Here is a 7,933-nt window from a genome sequence, read left to right as displayed (position 1 = left end):
TTCTTATGCAGGTTGTGATTGACTAATTGAGTAGTATATGATGTCTATATTCATTGATGGAGGTAGCTATTTTTTATTACAAATGGTTATCACATCAAATAATGATTATGTTATCAGTATCTGATTTCTCAGCTGTTGAAATCCTTACCCCAATATGCCAATGTGCAGAATACCATGTAAATGTGGGCTGTAATAATTGGCACATGAGGGGTAAATAGGCTGAGTCGTGCATCCAATTTAGACCGGGACATTGCGTCGTGAGATCACGCCCTCAGTTAAAGTGATCTCCACGATGACCGGAAGTGACGTTTGCATGTCACGGTCAGCTGGAAACTACCAGGAAGTAATAATGCGACTGTTTGATATGCACTGGCATCTTCCTCCACAGCAGACTGGTGACTAGGCTTTGATTCACTATATGCTCTTAATGTAATGATAGCTAGTACGTATATCTTGTATGGGGTTTTTATTTGGCTACAATAACATTTTATAGCAGGATTATGTGGTATTTATTTCCTCTATGATACTGTGACATTGGAGCCACTTACATCCTCACCCCGACAGATTATGTGGATGGCTTACACTTAAAGTGACAAAAGGATTACCTTGGGGCGTATGAAATATAGATATCTGGTGAGTGTGTACCCTAAGGGGAGTGTTTGCCAACAATTAGGATCACCGTAACAAGAGTTTCACCCTTCTAGAAGTCATCTTATTACTGCTTATATGTTTAATAATATAAATGCTTGTCCAATTCGGATGAACTGACATGAGCGCTACTATGGCAGGAGTTTATTGGACTTTTAAATGTTATTTTATTCATTTTTTAAAATTGTTTTTTTAGTAGCTGCTGACGTGTTTAACGTTTAATTATGTATAGTGGCTGTATTTCAGCATTATTTAGCTAAATATTATCATATTGCATTTCTTTGAAAGAAATTTGGCGCTGAGTGGTGCCGATAGGCCGTCATTTTGCACTTTGATTAATCGTCCAATAGTATCGCCTGTCCTTTCAGCCAATCGGGTAACGGGTATCAGACCCACTTCGAGATTGGCCGGGAGGAGGATCAGTGTCGCTGTTGTAACACCTGGGTGGGCTCATGGTGCAATGCTCTGCGACCCGAGCCCACCCTATTTTGAAGCCTATTAGAGCCTCTGGCTCTAATCAAATGCTTAAAAAAAACACCCCCACCGCTGTAATTTATGTGCCTGTCGCCCTGAAAGGGACTGGATACATGAATAGGGGGTAGCGGCATGTGGTTTATAGAGCATTAATTAGGATAAGGCGGCCGCGCCCGAGCGCCCCTAAAGGATGGTCCGCCACTGGTGGGGGCACTCTAAAACAGGAGGAGTGTTACTCACCAGGTGAAAATGGGAAAAATGGCAAAAAAAAAATAAATAATAGAAAACTAAAGCAGCCACCACATCTAATGATTGGTAAGATGCAATATATTACATTTTTGGTTTGGGTTTAATAGTGCTTTAATGTTTTTTTGGGGTTTTTGTTTGTTTTTTTGTTTTTTGTTTTTTTGTTTTTTGTTTTTTTTTTTGCCTAGAAGTAAGCTGTAAGACAAATGAGTGTAATGTGTTGTGAATAATTTCCTGCAGTTATGTATAATAAATGCGGCTACAGTGAATGTTTGCTGTGGAAGAGGTGCACCATCTCATGGAGGAGGCGCCTCTGGGAAGTCTCAGTGAAGAGAAAAGGAGAAGTCTAAGTGAGTTTGCAGATTGCTCACTAGGGAGGGCAGTGTGTGAGGATTGGGTGAGTTTAATAGGATCAGCTCAGTGTAATCCTGTTTTATCCATTGTAATTCAGGCAGCCAAGGAGACGGAAAACCAGAGGAAAGAGACTTTTATCCGCTCAGGGGGCAGGGACAACAAAAGGCATCAAGTGGCAGAAAATCAATTAAAAAGAATCCTCTTCTGGGCCAAAATCCAGCAGGAAAGAGAGCATCCAGATATCACAGATTGGGCTTCACCCTCCTCCCAACCATGCCCCATCTAAATTCTGTCTCCCTTCCTCCCCAGTTCCTGCTCAAATTAAGCCTTCTACTTAACCTCCTTTTCAAAGTTCCGCAACATTAAAGAAACAATACATACAACTTGGCTCATGCACTATTTTTTTTTTTTTTAATGGCTGGGAATTCATGGGAAATTTTACATATCTGTAACATCCTGAAATATGACAATTACTAATTTTCCTACTGCTGTTATTTATTTTCAGATTTTTAATATAACATTTAAAGAATTTAACTGGGTTATTTGCAAGTCCCTAATAGTCTAGGGAACCCATGCAGTGTTAATTTTGGAGACTAAAATATTTTTGTTGACAAAACTAACACTATTTTAGTTAACTAAAATACAACTAAAACTAAAACAATTCAGATGATTAAAATGCGACTAAAAATAAAATGGCATTTTAGTCAAAAGCCTAAAACGAAATCAAAACTTGACGTCAACATTAAAACGTTATATATCACAATGGCTAAATCTGTGTCTGTAGTGCAGGTTCAAACCCTAATACCATTAAGAATAACATGTCATTCGATTTTTACTCCAGGAGTATATAATGAGTTTGACAATTCTAGAGAAATGCTTAAATAATGCATTGCAATTTAACTAAACCAGATTTTAACAAAATCTTTTTTTTAGTCGACTAAAATGCACTGGAGATTTTAGTAGTCTAAAATACATCTAAAACAATTCAGATGACTAAAATACAACTAAAACTAAAATGGCATTTTAGTCAAAAGACTATGAGGTCAATTCACTAAGACTTAAATAACGGTAACTAAAATGCCGTAAAATAGCACTTGCGGTAAATCAGAAATAACAAATTAGTTATTTGTTCAATTCAGTGGTAATCACCGCATTTTTTTCATCTGTCAGCGGGTTCCCTCACAACCACAGCCCATTGTTGTGGGGAAGAGGCCTGCCCCCCCATCCCAAAGCACCCTCCCATGTTGAGGGCATGTGGCCTGGTATGGTTCAGGAAGGGGAGGGGGCGCTCGTCTCCCCCTTTTTCTGACCTGTCAGGCTACATGCTCGGATAAGGCTCTGGTATAGATTTGGGGGGGGGACCCCATGCAATTTTGCCATAGGGTTCCCCTTAAAATCTACACCAGACCCGAAGGATCTGGTATACTTGGGGGGGGGGGGGACCCTACACTTATTTTTAAAATATTTTTTAATTGCCGACATGTTTTTTACATTCAGTTGTCAGCGGAAAACCCACTGACAGCTGATGAGTCATCCATTAAGGACACAGCGGTCGGCTTCCCGGCCTGCTCCTTAGCAACCAGCTATTGGGGGGGACCCCCAGGCTGTTTCTGACAAATACCACATGTGATACCGCCAGCAAAACCCTGGTGATAAATATTGCATGTTTTTTTTACTCTCTGTTCTGTTTGTGAATTGGACTTAAGAGCTTACCGCATGTTTTTTTGAGGATATTTACCAGCACATTTTTCATTTTGCAGTAAATACCGCATAATCGTTTTTGTTTTCTTTGTGAATTGGACTTTATTTACTGCATGCGATAATTTATGCAAATTAGTCACGTGACCGTGTTATCGCATGTGGTAAACATTAGTGAATTGACCCCAATGACTAAAACGAAATCAAAATTTGATGTCAAAATTAACACTGAACTCATGAAGGGTTCCCAAAAACCTTTAGTTTATGTCAATTAAATCTTTAACCGCTTCCGGACCAGCCACCGCAGTTTTACTGCAGCAGGTTGGCTCCCCTGCGTGAAACCACGTTACTGTACGTGATCTCGCGGGGTCCGGATAGCAGGCCCTGAACGTTTCCTATAGTTACTTTTCCATTACTTTTGGTCCCTTAAAAAGTTGTTCGTTTCATTTCAAATCCATTGTGGTGGTGTAAAGAGCCAAAAAGATTAGAATTGTGTCGATGTCCCAATATTTATGGACCTGACTGTATATTATCACTTTCTCATCATTTATTAGGTATACCTTTAAAAGTTTTTTTTTTTTTAATTTTTTTAAATTATTTTATTATTTATCTTGATACGACTCCTTTGGAGGTTTAACCACCTCAATACAGGGCACTTACACCCCCTTCCTGCCCAAGCCATTTTTCAGTTTTCAGCGCTGTCGCACTTTGAATGACAATTGCGCGGTCGTGTTACACTGCACCTTAATTAAATTTTTATCATTTTTCCCCCACAAATAGAGCTTTCTTTTGGTGGTATTTGATCACCTCTGCGGTTTTTATTTATTGCGCTATAAACAAAAGAAGAGGGACAATTTTGAAAAAACACAATATTTTTTACTTTTTGCTATAATAAATATCCAATTTTTTTTTTTTTTTTAACAAATTTTTTCCTCAGTTTAGGCCAATACGTATTCTTCTACATATTTTTGGTAAAAAAAAATTGCGATAAGTGTATATTGATTGGTTTGCGCAAAAGTTATAGCGTCTACAAAATACGGGATAGATTTATAGCATTTTTATTATTTATTTATTTTTTACTAGTAATGGCGGCGATCTGCAATTTTTATTGTGACTGCGATATTGCGGCGGACACATCGGACACTTTTGACACATTTTTGGGACCATTCACATTTATACAGCGATCAATGCTATAAAATTGCATTGATTACTGTGTAAATGTGACTGGCAGGGAAGGGGTTAACACTAGGGGGCGCTCGAGGGGTTAATGTATTACCTAAGGAGGTGATTCTAACTGTGGGGGGAGGGGACTGACTGGGGGAGGTGACCGATCGCTGTCCCTATGTACAAGGGACACACCATCGGTCTCCTCTCCTCTCTGACAGGACGTGGATCTGTGTTTACATGCACAGATCCACGCTCCTGCTGTGTTACCCGGCAATCGCGGGTGCCCGGCGGACATCGCGGCCGCCGGGCACGCGCACCAGGTCCCGAGTGACGCGCGCCCCCTAGTGGCTCGGGAAGGCGAGGACGTCATATGACGTCCTCCCAGAATAACAGAAGCCTCGTCCAGCCGTCATATGACGGTGGGCGGTGGCTTAGTGGTTAATAAGACATTGTTAGATTATTATAATTATGTTGCTAGAATATAAATATACAATGAATTAATCATATGGAAACAACACTGCTATAACTGTGTAAAACTCCTTGTATGGGCAATGAATGAACATGCACTGGATATTACTGGATTCGCTGAGTGTATCGTGGATGTTATGCAAGAGGAATCATAAAAAAGAAGAACAATTTTTATTTTTTTTGTTGTCGCCCCCTTTTGATGTCATCATTTTGGTGCCGTTTTTCCCATGGTCCGTTCTCTTTATTTGCTATCTGTAGAACCTTGAATGTATCCTAAAGATGCCTAACGGTGAAACGCGTAGATACACAAGGGCTCACTGCACATTATTTATCAGTATACATGATTTTTAATTTTTCTGTATTGTTCTATTCATGCTGTGTATTTTTCAATAGTGTTTATTCTCATACTTCTTCGTTGTTTCCTATGCCTCTAAAGTCCGACCTAGGTTCACTGTTATAGTACACCTTTTTTCCTTGTTCATTCCCTCAATTTACGGATGTGGCTATGTGAGTGCGCTCCTTTTCTGTTCATTATTAATATTTGGGGTGGCAAACACCATTTTCCTTGTTTATGCACTCTGGGTGAATCATACTTTAATGTTATTGATCCACCCGATTCTCTGTCTTAAATGTGTTTTATATGCTAATTATTTGCTGTATCAATTTATTGATTTTTCTTTTGTTTTCTTTTTGATAGTATTGTTATATATTTTGACAATGGCGGCCTTTATAGGAAACAACTGGGAAGGTTTCATGCTGGGTATTAAGCAGACATGTTCTGTGACCAAGGGTAAGGATGTAGAAATGAAAATTGTATATCAGAAACTTTTACAAACTTTTGAACGAAAGCTAGTCTGCTCTAGCATATTAAATACTTTGAGCAATATATTGCTGAGGATTTAAACCTGAAGGGTCTGAGAGTACAGGTGTTTCCGAACATTTGGGCACTTGATCTTGACCTCAAGACCCGATGGGAACTTAACCTTCAGCAGTGTTCCAAAAAAATTATGGATTTAATGATAGACTATTACATGAAGGAACTTAAATTAGTAGACTGTGAAATAAAACGAATCTACGATGAAAATTCCTTAATATTAAATAATCCTGATTTTGGCACTTTTGACACACGCCTTAAGGAACATATCCAAGCTTTTACTAGAGAATTGCTCCAAAAAAAGAGGATATATGATCACGAGACAAATTAGCCTTTGCGGGCAAGTATGCCTATAATTAGCCGCAAAACAATGGCCAACGGGTGGCCGCAAGTATGCAGGCCCCCAAAGGAGCCATGTATCTAAAAAATCTAGAGAGAAAGCTAGTGATTCAGACTCCTCCACTAATTCTCATGTCTCACAGAACACACGGACCTCAGATCGAGGATGACAAAGGAGCCGATACTAAAAAAAACTACCACAGACCGGGGGTGAGTATCAAACAGGTACTGACAAAAAACGATTAGTGGATGACCCTACTTTGCCAATGGGTAACAATTATACAGACTGTGCAACTAGGGATGCCACCTCATTGGCGAATAAAGGTATCTCTATGTTTTCAGATACACGTATGGGGGTATGTCCACTGACACATGTATTACTGCAACTTCTATGACCCCCAGAACTGAATTAGATACTCAGTCCCAAATTATTGATGCTGCACAATCCGTCACCCTATCACGACCTCCGACTGTGGCTACAGCGGGGGTGATAAGGAAAGATTCCCAAAAATGATGTATTGACCGATTTTTCCCAATTGTTAAAACCACAAGGCCGGTCACCAGTTCGGCCGGGTGCTCCCCCTCCTCTCTTCATTTCCCTGCGTCCTTGACACTGTGGAATCTGCTGTTTCTGATTCAAACTTGGAGGTTATTAACCTGTCCACATACCCTTTGAGTACTGCTGAGATTGAGCTATTGCAACTTGTTCTGATTTTTTGACCTAGCTCCCCTCCAAAAAGATTTGATGTGGTCAAGGACCTTTATCTGTTCGCCAGGAAGTTGACCTATAAATGTATGTTTGATAAGGATAGACGAGAGAAACAGACTGAGGTTGCCAATCAAGAGATGTGGAAGGATTTCACAGCGGCCGAATTTAGAGCACTGCGAAACCTGGTCCTCCTATTGGAGGAGAATGAGGATGGGTTAACACACATAACCCAACAGGAGTCTGATGAAGCTAGGGGTCTTCGGGTCCAATTGACCCTTTACCAGAATGAAATCAATTCATTGGAAAATGCGGTAAAAAAAAAGTCTACTCAATTTCCCTCCTTACACACCAACCCCAATATTTGGACTTTTCTTATTCAAACAATTAAGGAAGTTGAATCACTTACCTTTCCCAAACCGACGGGCCACAACCTTAGTCGTGCACATAGGACTGCACTTCAAAACCTTAGTAAGAACTCTGGTTTGGTGATCAAGCCCTTGGACAAGGGCAGAAACGTGGTAGTAATGGATGAGTTACAATATAGAAATATGTGTTGGGACCAATCTTGGTATAAACCAATATCGGAAGATGTCATTACTAGATTTATTCAAAAGTATGATGATACCATTGCTTCCGCCTTGCCGATGGCTTGATCACCAAACAGATCTTTGAGGGCTTGCAGATTCCACATCCCAAGACCCCTACCTTTTACTCGCTCCCTAAAACACATAAAAATCTTTCACACTCCCCAGGATGCCCGATCATGTCGGGAGTAGGTTCCAAGACTGAGAGAGCTAGCAAATTTGTTGATGAATATCTTCGTCCTCATGTAATCACATTTCCCTCATACATTAAGGACACCTCAGATGTCCTTCGGAATCTGAATGGTCTGACGGTACCTGTTGGATGTTCTCTGGTAGCTATCGATATTGAGGCCCTTTATTCATCCATTTCAC

The 7,933-nt window shown here is 40.1% G+C and overlaps 1 long non-coding RNA gene across 2 annotated transcripts; it reads left to right on the top strand.

The window, feature by feature from the left end:
• Positions 1–310: 310 nt before the first annotated feature.
• On the top strand, positions 311–2,105 carry LOC141147772 (uncharacterized). 2 transcript variants are annotated; one of them, XR_012245130.1, is made up of 3 exons: positions 311–442; positions 1,609–1,718; positions 1,820–2,104. It is a non-coding gene; the product is annotated as an uncharacterized lncRNA (long non-coding RNA). The 2 variants fall into 2 exon arrangements; XR_012245131.1 differs by having other exon boundaries at positions 330–633; positions 1,820–2,105.
• Positions 2,106–7,933: the final 5,828 nt, after the last annotated feature.

This window comes from Aquarana catesbeiana, linkage group LG06, assembly GCF_042186555.1.
Source record: "Aquarana catesbeiana isolate 2022-GZ linkage group LG06, ASM4218655v1, whole genome shotgun sequence".
NCBI lineage: Eukaryota > Metazoa > Chordata > Amphibia > Anura > Ranidae > Aquarana > Aquarana catesbeiana.
The sequence above is the reverse complement of the archived record's forward strand: the minus strand, read 5'-3'. Positions and strand labels throughout refer to the sequence as shown.